Here is a 13,309-nt window from a genome sequence, read left to right as displayed (position 1 = left end):
TCCCAAGCCTCAGTTTTTAAATCTAAAATATGAGAACAGTAAAACCTACATGTCAGGGTTAGTGTGAGGATTAAACGAAATAAAATACATGAAGTGGCTGGCTCATAGTTGGCACTCAAGAAATGGTAACAGTTCTGTTATTAGGAAGACTTCTGTCAGCTTTATATTTCCAGAATTCTGTGATTCTGACTCAGCCGACTGAGAAGGTGACCTCATGGGACATTTGCTCCTAGAGGGGTTTTGAGAGACAGTGTATGTCACTGCCGGAGGACACAGCTGATGACATTAGCAACTGAAAATGAACTCTATGGAGGGGGATGTGATATGGTTTTAGGGCTTATCATAGTCTGTTTTCCTATTTCTAGGTCTATCTGAAATGTGAAAATTGGCAGTTGGGTGATGCTCACAGTGTCCCATCTGTGGCCGGGGTCATCCTGTCATGTGGCAGCTGTAGGTGAGTCACTGGCCGAGATAGAGCCAGGGCCTGACAGCCATCTCCCTCCCTGGGCTCATCTTTTGGTCCTGCTGCAGAAAAAGATTGAGGCCGTGGTCACTGCCTAGATTAATGAGACAGTCTCAGGGTATGTAACAGCAGAATTAGCACATTTGCTTCTAAATTGCGGAATGATAAATGGGATGCCCGGATCCTAATTAAAGACGAAATATTGCATGCGATTCCAATCAGTAATGTAAAAACTTACCTATTGACTTTAACTTTAAATATCCAACCACTTTCTGGAAAAACACCTTCTCGTTGTAGGCTAGTTACTCCTCTGACTCACCAGGCTTGGAGTCCTGTGTGAACTGGAGGGCAGGTGGACACGCGGTAAGGAGGGTGTGATGAACACCCCGCATGGGAGCCTGGACAGGTACACAGGTGAGGGAGTCGTGTAGTCTGGAGGCTTCAGAAAGGCTTGACAAGTAGAGGTGATATCTCAGCTGGAGATTCAGATTCAGAAGACGGCGGGGTGGGGCTCAGAGTCCGGGGATTCTCACACACAGCCAGGGTCAATCTCCGGGCAGCCATTTGTACTTCTGTTTTAGAGCCCTTCCCCTTCTGGGTTGGAGGGTCTGGCTCTCTCTGCTCAGCGCCATGATTCTAGTCATCTGGAGCCTGACCCCAAGTCCAGGGCTGTGTCTCCTCCGGGGGGCCTCCTGTGCTGTGATGAAGAACCCAACACTGCAGAATTTGGAAGAACTCCGTGTCATCTGTCTAGAAGTTAAAAACCCAGCGGATACAAATATCTGTAGAGTTTTACTGCCTCAAAGTCATGCTGATCCTTTGCCTGAAGGAATGCTATGCCTCCTTTTCTTTCCAAATGTGCATCTGAATCTCTTTTCAGATGTATGTTTTCAGATGTATGTCTTATCTGTGTTTACCATTATTTCCCTGGTTTTCAAAATGAACCCTTAAGTCTCTTTTCAAATGCAACATATAAATTTGTTTGCTTGTGAATACAAGGGCCTCTCTCCTCTGTGGATTCCAAAACAATTTCTGGAAAGGAGAAAGGGGTTGGTTTTGGGTAACACTCAATGTAAAAAGAGGACCCAGAAACTACTGTGTCCGGAACGGAGCTGAGGGGGAGCAGCTGCCCAGCTTCAGCCCGGTGCACGTTCCTCTCGCTCGTCCAGTGCGCAATTTAAGGAAGTGAAGAAGCCAAGGCTCATAAATTTCTGAATCCCTGGTCTAATTTCTACCACGATTCCTCTGCCTCTACGTAGGAACCTCACAACATTTGATGAATGAATGAATGCAGGAATGAATGGAGTGCAATACAACCCTGCACGGCTAGATTCAGACCCCTTTTGTCTGTTCCAGGGCAAGGACTAAGTCCATCCGGGAATAGAAGAACCTGGTGCGGACAGCTGGTGTCGACATCGGATAACAGCCAGGGAGTTTCATGCATTGGCCCGAGGGAAGCGCTGTGGGTGGAGAAGGGAGAAGGACACAGGGTGTGCCTCCTCTGAGATGGAGGGTGTGCTCTCTGCCAGGTGAGCTCCAGAAGCAACGGGACAAAGCACCAAAGGGGGCGGACCCAAACATCGCTCTTGAAAAGGATCCAGGCCTGAACGGTAGGTGGAGTTCCTGGGGGGCTGGAGAGCGGAGCGCCTGGGTCCTCCCCGTGAGGCCCAGGAAGGTGCCCTCCCTCCTTGGGGGCCATGAGTGCGGCTGAAGCAGCCCAGCAGGACCCCGGTTTCTATCTGCCGTCTACAACACGTGCGTGTCCATGTGTGCTGTGTAGCCTAAACCTCTTGTTTTGGTTGTTGTTTTTAAGCCTGTGCTACCATTTAGGAAAAAGAGGCGAGTGGAGGTGCTGGGCCTGGCTGCAGAAGGCTGCTGGCCACCCTGCTACCTGCCCACGGGGAGGCACGCAGACCCGGGCGCATCCATGCCTGCACAGGGGCTGACTGTCAGCCAAGGGTGAATCCTCATCAGGGAGAGACTCTCTATACAGCTCACAGAGGCTGTAAATGAGCCCTGAAAGCTCGCTCGTTAATTCATAGTAAAATCTCTAATAGAGCAAGATGCTCCTGCAGAGATGAAGTCGGGTTCTTTGTGTTGCCCTGTGAGACAGTTCCTCTGGAATCACAGCATCGCTGGGTGGATGCGCTGACGCCTGATACTCACCAAGTATTGGCTAGAACTCATGGTGCATGTTGTGTGGAGGCAGAGCTGTCTGGCGCCATCATGGGAGGAAGCTGCCAGGGCAGGGCCATGGGTGCAACCTGGGGAGCCAGGCTGCACAGGAAGACAGGGCTGCTACACAGCTTCTTCTCCACGTGTGACTGGGCTCCCCCAGGCCCCAAGTGGTTTCCTTTAGGACATGTGGGCAGCGACTGAAGGAGTTTAGTCCACGGAGGTGAATCCATATTTAAATGGGGGTTGCCATGCCAGACATGTGCCTCCACGCACCATAATCTGGGAACAAGCCCTCATTTCAGAAATAAACAGTGGATCCCTGTTAATGTCTTTACCTTGGCTTTCATGAAAAAACTCCTTTTCATTTCCAAGAAGATCTCCCCAAAAGCCATTGTTGAGGGTGAAACTGTGACACAGTGTCCCCTCGATGGGAGCAGGAGTCCCAGCTGGTGGTTAGAACCCACCAAGGAAGTCTTTGGACTCCTCAGGGACGTCTCGAAGTCCTTGGGCAGCCAAGGCTGAAGGAGCCACAGCTGCCCCTCCTGGAGCCGATAGGCCAGGGGGTCGGGGTGGGGGTGGCACAGATAAGAGGACCAGATGTTTGCAGCATCCTGTTGCCAAGTGTGCAGAAACAGACTCCCTGTTGAGTCTCTCCCATTCCGGTGACTGGTGGGTCTCAGCCTGTGCACGCCAACAGCTTTTTTTTTTAGGGACAATGAGGTCCTTGGGGAGGTGGAGGCTGGAGAGAACCTGGAAGAGCTGATGGAGTTTTCCAGGTTTCGTGGAGTGCAGCTTGGTCCACCCCTCCGCCCGGCGCAGTTCCAGCTGCCTTCACTGCTGCTTTGGAGCCAGCTGGGTTTTTCTCTTTTTCCTGAAAGCCCTGACGACAGGACATTTTGACTTCATTATTAAGAACGTGGACCTAGACATAGCGTGTTAAAGCGAGAAAAGTGAATCCAGATGGGGAGCTAGGACAGAATAACTCACCGCCCACAACAAGGAAGCCAAGGAAATACGCTGACATCAACAGAAAGGGAAGGTCAGCAGTTTCTGGCGCTGAAATATCTCAAGCTGTCAGGGAGGCACGGCGGCCTCCCACCCGCGAAGCCCTAGGGCCCCCTCCATCTCCGGCTCCCTCCCTGTGTACCCCCTTTTTCCTTTCCACCAGCCCCGGGGAGTTTTTCAAGAGCCACCCCTTTTTAAAGTGCCGCTTCCTTTCCAAGGTTCTGCTCCGTTAATTCGGAGGGTGGAGCTCATCCTCTCTGCTTCCTCCACACAGGGCCCCTTCCGCACCTGGGCCTGGACACCACTGAGACAGGACAAGGGGTTATTGCCACACAGTGTCGCTCTGGCTTGATTGTAAAGCCAGACCCAGCTGTTTATTTCAGCTGGTCTCCCCCTCCTGGGTGAGAAGACGTCTCTGGGATGAGACAGCTGTAGCTGCTCCTGCCATGTAGGCCTGGCTTTGCCTCTGGCGTGATGGTACCTCACTGGCACAGGTTGGCGAGGGAGGGTTGTGTGAGTGTGTGTGTGGGGGGGTTGTTGGTGGTGTTGGGGGTGGGGGTTAGGGGGCAGGGCAGCCAGCCAGCAGGGCTGACAGAATCCAAAGAGCAAATAGTGCTTGAATCAGTGTGGGGCAGCATCACGGTTCCAGGTCGTCCATCAAATCAGGGCAAGACGCCAGCCAGAGGCGGAAGTGTGTGTGGTCAGCAGGCCTGTAAACTTGGGGGAAGAAGCCCGTCCAGGTTTGTAAGTAAAGGAGTCAGGGGAAGGGCTTTTTCTTCAGTAGGTACTCACTGAGCATCCGCCACGGCTCTGGCTACAGGGGGTACTTTCCAGATCTGCTCTCGTTAAGGCTCATCTGGAGGGACTCTTCTAGATGAGGCTGCGTCTGAGGGGCTAATCTGCTTGCCCAAGATTGCACAGCTCAGAGGTGGGGTTGGGATTTGAAGCTAGGACCTCTGACCCAAATTCAGGGCTCTATCTACCAGGCCGTCTGCAGTGGGCCCCCCCAGAGTCACTCCTGATTTCACATAAGTGGCATACACTGACTTCCCCAGTTACCATATCTTGTCTTACCTGTTATTTTTCTGCCATTTCTAGCCAGCTATCAACCCAGGGGACTTTTTCCTTCAGAAAGAAAGTGGCAATTCCCAACAGTGCCTGTGCAGAATCCCCAAGGTCATCCTGGACAGTGGGACATCGGTTGCTGAGTTTACAGGGTGCTCTTGACTGTGAGTCCTGGCCATTCCACTCTCGGAGACGGCAGCAAGTAGAAGTTTCCAGCCCCCATACTCTTTGTTTTTCTGTGACTCAAATTGTTCTCTATTTCAAACCCCATTTTGCTTCCTGGCAGAAAATCCGATCTTGGTTTCTCTCAGGTAAAGGCATTCACTTAAGGCTCATACTTGAGTTAATCCAGGATTTTGTCCTCCCCGGTCCCACCCTCAAACCCAGAGTTGGCCCCTAAGATCCAGGGTCCTTATGTAGCATCACAGCATCAATGGCAAGGGGATCAGTCCCCTGTTTGTAGGCACCTGTCCACCCTGGTATCACTGACATGTACACAACTTCTCCCTGTGCTCAGGCATCACTATCCTGCCACACTGGCAACTATTCAAACACCAGATTGCTAACTGACCCCTAGCCATGTAGTCCTCTCCACTTCTACCATGGTGTCCCTGCATCAGGACTGTCATATCCTGTTAGCTTGGCTTTCTCTTTTCTCCCGTGAAATTTCCTCACACTTCCTGGGGCACAAGGAAGACTTGTTGCTCCCACACCTTCCTGATCAGTGGCAAACCCAATGGGGATATTTCAGGTCTTCTCTGCTTCAACAGCGTCTCTGCCCAACTTCTGTCATGCCATGGTGGGGCAGGACGTTCTGTGAGGTTGACACCTCTCAAGTCCAGTTGGGACGCAAGGCAGGGATCTCTTCTCCTCTCATAGCCCCACCCTTATTTGGGGGTTCTACTGTTTCTTCATCGAGAGAAAGTCTTCAGCCCAAGGACCCTCCTCAGATACCATCACCAGCCTCTTCTCTTTTGCTTTTCTTCCACCTCTTCCTCCAACCTTGGGTCAGAGAAACCGTTTAGTCTCTCAGGCATCAGGGTGAGAAGGCTGGTTCTGCAGATGTCCTTCCAGTGCCAACTTCTCCTCCTGACAATGGTGGCCCGTGAATGAAAGGACAAGGGGCCACAGATTAGAACGAAGTGTAATTGTAGGGTTGCTAAAAGACAGTCATTGTAATTCAAAAAATTCTCCTGTCCTGGTAAAATAGTTTAAACATAAGAGGCAATAATATCAAGTACTTTTATGGTGCATGCTATGTGCTAGGCACAAGGTGTTGCCCATATAACAACTCATTTATTTCTTATGCATCCCATTTGTTCCTCAGATGTTATTATTATTATTATTATCATTAATTTCCCTTTTACCAGTGAGGAGACCGAGGCAAAAGGAGATTAAACAATTTTTCTGAAATCTGTGAGATCAAGCAGGTAGCAACCGTTGGAGTTAGGAGTCAAATCCAGGCCTTCTGTGGTCTGAACCACTATATGGCTGCACTGCATACATGCGTAAATAATCCTTCAGTCTTCCTTTGGGCTGGGGCTGGGGCTGCTTCCACTTTTGCAGTGCCCTAGAGATTGGGGCAGGAAGAGAATGACATGGTTTCCATTGAAAACTTATGCTTATTGATTTCCCATCTTTCCTCCTCTTTTCACAAAAAGGTTGGTACCACGTCCTCAGTTGTGGAGTCTCTTTTCCACCCATGCTGGCCTTGTAATCACTTGCTCAATCTGGTAAAAAATGAAGAATGCCCTGGAAGGAACCAGTGAAGGAGGGTATGTGTGTGTGTGTGGGTGGGTGGGTATATGTGTTTGTGTGTAGCGGAGAATTCCTGGCATAAAGGACCCACCCTTGAGAGCCACAGGAAGGATCTATTTCATGGATTGTAGTCTACACAGTACACTCAACACGTTGTGGTAGCTCACTGATGCAAACTGAGGTTGGCAGTTTTGTTCTTTTAAAAAAATAAACATTATGGACGGAAACACCTTGTCAAAATCTTTTCCCTGCACCTATCAGAATTTGTAGGAGGCAAGCACACACAACAACCGTATGTGACACTTCTCTTGTACAAGTTCCCCTTCCACTTTCTTTCCAGGCACCCAACAAAATTCTCTTTTCTCCATAGTATATGAAATCGCGAAATTGCTGGTGACATTTTGCAATATGGTATGACAACTGGTGAGTTTGGGAAACGATGAGGTAATGGACTTAGTTGAAACTGCTGAAATTCTTCTTTTTCTCCATGGAATCCTGCCAACATTTTGTTTTCTATGATTCTATAGAAATAACGTGAAACAAAATTGGACTTGCTCATCAGTTGGAGAAATTGCCACTTATGTTTATCTGGTTGTTATGACATGCAAAATATTTTTTCATGGCTTGGAATTAGAAGGAAGTCAGGAGAAATTTTGACTGTTTGTTGGAATTCTTGAAAAAGCCCTCAAATTGTAGGGAAATGCAAGTGCTAAATGAACAGTCATTAGGAAATCATGTAGAGGAGAGTTCCCAGAAAGTGAAGGATGTGGGGAAACTGGAGTAACAGAGATTGGAGCCTGCATGGCAATGGTGATAATAGAGCAGCGAGAATAACGCGAATAATGCGTCCCAAGACACGCTCCCACATTTGCAGAGATGCGCAGTGATCTGGGCACTGAGAACATGTAAGTGTGAGAAATGTTTAACTCCAGCATCAACCTCCTAGGACAGGCTCCAGTTCTATCTCCCTTTTGGCCCAGCTGCCAGCACCTTCAAAGCCCTTAAAAGCTTCTTTGTCTTAATGGCACCCATTCTTCCCTGATCTGGGCACCCATCCCTGACTCAAACCTCCGGCCAAGCCAGATCCTTTTTTTTTTGTTTCTCCAGGAAAGGAGAAGCGTAAAGCATCCTACCCTCCTCCATCCCACTTCTGACCCAGCTTCTAAATCTGGGATCATTTTGATAAAACCCTCAGCTCTGACTGGAGAGGAAAGCCCACCGGGAGAGCTGGAATCTGGACTGTCCTTCCTGGTACAGCCAGTCCTGTGGACATGGACATGGAGACAGGAGAAGGACCAAGTCCCTCAAAGGCTTTTTGTCTCAGACACAGTGGCTTAGCTAAGGAACGCTATTCTCAACTGAGAGCTGGGCACCTGAGGGAAGTCCACGGCAAGCATCTTTGGGAAATGGAAGAGGAACAGGTTTGAGAGTCTGGGTGATACTGGGTCTTACTGGGTGGGAATCTTATGTTTACCTGATCACAAAAAAATCTTTAGTCACATTCAAATTCATGCCTAAACAGTGCCCATATTTAGGAGGTCTTAAACTGGGATGTGTGAAACCTCTGAAATTATACATAAAGCTGTGTGTGTGTAAATGTGTGTAAGCATTTTCCGGAAGAGAGAATCCATCTCTTCCATTGATTCTCAAAGGAGTCTGCAACACCTCCCCACCCCCACTGTCACTGAAGTTAAAGACCAGTGATTTAAAGAGATTAGAGAATTTGAACTGAAATGAATCTTGGATGGTAATTTTGTTCTTTTTTCTCCTCTTCTAATTTTTCTGATATAAAAATTTGAGTCTGATTAACATGAAACGTTTTGTAAACATTGAGGTCCTCTGGTCTTTTTCTGAAAACCTTCCAGATGGGTCTTGGAAAGTGCATCATGATGACCCAGAGAGCTCTGAGTAGGGGGTGATCACCACCCATATGTGTCACAAGGACTGGTGAGGGGGTGGCTGGTACCTCCTGTCCTCTGGTTTATCTTCATGTCTCACTTGTAGCACAAAGATGGGACTTTGCGGTTTAGAAGCCCAAATCCCTCCATTTCAGAGGGAGCTGATGAGGTTCATTCTCACTGGAAGAGCCTGGCGTAGTCCCACCAATGATCCCACTGTGATGATTTTCATGGCCCAATCTTTCCTTGAACATTTACAAATTTATTTCTTTAACTTTTCTGCTCAAAGAAGCTCACAGATACATAATTCAAGATGATTACAGTTTGAAAAAATCTCATTTGTTCAACACAGATATTGAAAAAAGAAATCAGCTTGACACTTGCCACCCTTCACTGCAGCTGGGTTCATGCTTCCCGGGCCCAGTGATTTTGTTCAGTGAATGGAAGTTATGTATGAAGAGCAGGGTGAGAAAACCACAGAATTCTAAAGTCCACATAAGCTTTCTCTGGGTTGAGAGGGGAAGCAGAGAATAGTCAGTTGATTCTTTTACTAGATAGGTCACAATGAGGCCTCCTTATCAAGAGGTAGAGTAGAAAGAACTTGGCAACCACTGGCTGTCAGGGTGGGTTGGGGAGAAGTTAAGGATGATGCCCAGGCTTCTGACTTGGCAATTGAGGCACAGAGAAGGAAAAGTTTGTGGGAGAAATAAATGAGGCCCATTTTGGATATGTTGCGTTTGGATCCAGGTGAAGAATTTGGTGTGCAGTCAACATGAGGGTCTGAAATTCTGGATTGGGCTAGAGATACAATTTGAAAGTCATCAGAATACCTACAGTCTACACATGTGCAGGAAGTCAGAGAAGAGGATTTCAAAAAAGAGGGCAGATAATGATGCCAAATATCTCAGAGAAGTCAAGTAAGAAAGAACCAACTGTCCACTGGCTTTAGTAATGAGGAAGTCATTGATGACTTCAGGTGAGCAGTTTCTGTGGATTTGTAGGGCAGAAGCCAAATCATGCTTGATGGAGGATTGGATGGACGGCAAAGTGGCAAAGCTGATTGGAGATGACTCTAGAAGCCTGGACAAAAAGAGGTAAAATATAGAGCGATACCTAGAGAAGGCATGCAGGATGGTGGGAGTTTTGTTTATTATTTTTTAGATTCGAAGAGACTTGAACATGACTAAGTTATGATGAGAAGAAACCAAGAGGAAGGAGAAGTTGAACAAACAGGAGAACAAATAGATTATTGATAGAACAAACTCCTGGATGGAAACGGGGAAGAGTAAATTCAAGAGCATTGCGGTGATCTTGTTCTTGAAGCATCCGTCCTCTAAGACACCAGGGAACGAAGGACAGGGGTGCAGGTAAACTTGTGAGTGAGAGGTAGCAAACTGAGGGAGCTCATTCCTGATCATCTCAATTTTATCAGTTAAAGGAAGTGGGGATACTAGAGCTGGGCTAGGGAGCATGAGAAAAGGGGCAAATGTTTAGACCTACCATAGATAAGAGGGGAAAAAGGAAAGTGACCAGGGAAACAGACAGGGTTGTCTAGAAGCACTGGGGGCCCAGATGAGACTGGAAATCCTAAGTGTGTAGTTGCAACCAATCCACCAAGCGTGTGTATTTCTCTGTTGCTTGGCTACCAGTCTGTAGAGCTGGAGAAGACAGATGTGTTTGGGTTACTTGAGGGTTGGGGATTTATAAGACAAGAGTAAGAGCAGGGACAAGGAAGCTGTGTTTTCCAGGTAGAGAGTAGTTGAAGTGATGGACCATGGGATCTGGGCAGGAGAGAGGAAAAGTGAAGAAAGAAGCGACTGGTGCCAGGTGGACGACTGAGATAAGACGGAGTCCTCAAGTTGCTGGAGACCTTGTGAAGGTCAAAGAACAGATAACATCAGAGGAGGGCTGGGAGGTCTAGGAAGACAGGAGCGTGTGGTGGAGGATGCCTACACTGGAGTGTTTTCCAAAACCCTTTACCTCTATTTCCACGTTGCACCGTAAAATTTACAAGTGTATTACAATTGAAAATACAAATGTCTGGTAAATTATTTGTTATTTTGTGTTATCTGTGCCTTTGGTTCTCTTCCATGTAATTATCCCATTCTCTTTTCATCGAAACAGGAAAATGTGGACCAGGTTTTAAGAGTATTATTTCTCTAATGCTTTGACCATTATATATGTACAATGATATTATCATTATTATATTTTTATTTTAAACATAAGATCTTGGGAAAGAAGCCAGTGTTTTCTATTTCAGCCGTCCCAGCAGCTGCTATAAGCCTAAGCAAGCCTCCAATACATCTGCTTTCTCTGGCTTTGTCCTTTCCCCTAAATTTCAGTTGATTTTAGGAAAATTTAACCTATAAACCTCAAGAGGACAGATCATCTCAATAGAGTCCACATGACAAATGACTAACGGTACCAAAGTGGCCCTATGGGAATGGGGAAGGTCAGGGCGCTGTGCACACTGCTGTGACCTAGATTGGAAGCTGAGCCTGAAGCCAGTGAGCTACGTACAGGTTAGAGGGGCATTGCACATAATTAAGGTCCAGGTCGCCTCCGTTCTGTCTGAGGCCACTCCAGCTGTGCTTCTGGAAGAGATATTAAGAATTAAGTGCGTGCATAATTTGAACATAGCTCAGTAGGAACACAAATATTTCATTTGTTATGCATCGTTTTGCTAAAATTTGCATTTAGCAGGTATGCAGATTAGGTTGAAAATGCAAACAGAATTGCAGGTAATGGATTAGAATCCCACTTGCAGAGAAAATTGCCCTGAGACATTTTATTAGTCAACAGGACTAAGGTGCTTCTCAAGAAGCCTGTTCAATTGTCTTATAACTGGACAGAATAAAGACGGAGTTGACATGTGTAATGGCCACCAACGTCTAGGAAAAAAATAGCAAAAGAAAATAAAAACAAGAACAAGGATTTATCATTGGGTCTGCACTCTCAGGGTGCACAGGACGGCTAGTGAGAAGATTCTTGTCCCTTTCCCAAGTATATTCCTACAAGATTAAAAACAGGGACAGTGTCTGCTCCATAGCAGGTGCTTAGGTAAATGGCAGGTCTGTTCTCATCTCCCTCCTTTGGGTGGAGATAGCGTCACTGGTTGCCACATCTCTTGAGATTAACATCATCTAATTGCCACCGTCTGAGTCCATGCTCATCAAACCACCTGCTAATGGTAATTTACCTTCCTATGTAGACTTTTCAAAAAAAGAGCAACTCCCCGGCATGCTGACACAAGTATTCTACTTTGCTTACCAGTTTTGTCTTTCCTGTAATTAATGAAATAGCATTCTAGTTTATTTACCAGTCTCTTGTGAGATGGCTAATTAGGGCGAGTTGTTGCTCCTGGTCCTGGTGACTTTGGGAGGAAAATGTAAATTTCTCCACCTTTAAAGAAGACGAGCAGGCCTGGATTCTACAGGGGCCCCGCCACTCCGAGAAGCCCCACGCGAGCTACTGCCAACCTCTCTCTTTGATATCTTTTCTGTTTCAACAAATGCCATGTGTGCCCTCTCAAATCATACAGTGCTACCCCTTATTCTGGTTACAGCGCCTAGACTTCCACTAAATTGCCTGTAACTCAAGTAACCTCGACCTCCATGAGGGGCCTTGTCGTGAGGCAGTGGGGCTCAAACTGCAGTCTCATCCGAATGCGGGAGAAAATGTCCCTTCCCAGCTTCCCCATAGAGATCCTGCCCCAGCAGGTCCAGGGAGGACAGAGTCTGCCTTTTTAGCCTAACTGGTTCTGATACACGAAGTCAACAGACCACTCTGTGAGAAACGGCCTTTGACTGGGCTGCTGGCTCACTTGTGGCTACGGGCTCTAGCGAGGGATTTTTTCCTGTTCCTGGGAGCCAGGGGCGCCTCCCCCACCAGAGTGAAGTTTGATGCGCCCAGAGGAAGGGGAAATGAAGCCGGTGTGGAGCAACAAAGGGGAGAAAGCAAGGGTGGCAGCCTGGGAAAGGGGCTGGAAGACTTTCTGCTGGAGCTTAAGCTGTTTGCCTGAGATCGACCCACTCTGGTCACGGAGTGAGACAGTGTGTCTGCCTGACCAGCTGGACCTGTTGCCACACTCTCTCCTGCAGAAGCAGATTTCAGGTTTAAAGGGATGTTTACTTTAATCAGGCAAAGCTACTTTGGGAAACGGCAGATACCCCCTCAAGCTGCCTCAAAGAATGGCGGCAGCATGTTGTGTTGCAAATACGTGTGTGGCAATAAGGCTTCTTTCCCTTGTCCTGGAGGTCAACAATATTGGAATCTCTCATCCCTGTTTAGTGCAGGAAATCTTTATTAACTGGCATTTGGCAATCTTTTTTTTTTGGTGAGGAAGATTGGCCCTGAGATAACATCTGTTGCCAATCTTCCTCTTTTTGTGAAGATGGTGGCTAACATCTGTGTCGATCTTCCTCCATTTTGTATGTGGGACACCCTCCTCAGCATCGGTTGACAAGCGGTGTGTAAGTCCGTGCCTGGTTCCCAACCCGCGAACCCCACTGCCAAAGCGGAGCCTGTGAATTTAACCACTACGCCACCTGCCGGCCCCAAGGCATTGGGAATCTTATCCAGGGAATCATAGAATCTAGAGCTAGGGCTAACCCACGGAGCGTGGTTGAGCCCCTCCTCATTTTAAAGATGCAGAAACCGAGGCAGAGAGAGGATGAGTGATTCATCAATGTCCCACAGCATCGTGGAGGAAGAGCTGGGACCAGAAGTAGGGCTCCTGATGTCGGCGCGAGCGCCCGCTGCCTGCCCCCGGACCACGAGACCCGCGCCTGCTGAGTCAGCATTGATGAGTTAGATGCGTTGTTTGATAACTGTTTAAGCATATTCTCTCAAACAGGTAGCAGACACGATCAGCTGCTTTGCATTTCGATGTCATCCATTTAACTCTACATAATTCCTCACCGCTTTAAGCAACCCATTTTTT

The sequence above is a fragment of the Equus caballus genome, chromosome 23 (genome assembly GCF_041296265.1).
Source record: "Equus caballus isolate H_3958 breed thoroughbred chromosome 23, TB-T2T, whole genome shotgun sequence".
Taxonomy (NCBI): domain Eukaryota; kingdom Metazoa; phylum Chordata; class Mammalia; order Perissodactyla; family Equidae; genus Equus; species Equus caballus.
This window is presented reverse-complemented; position numbering follows the sequence as displayed.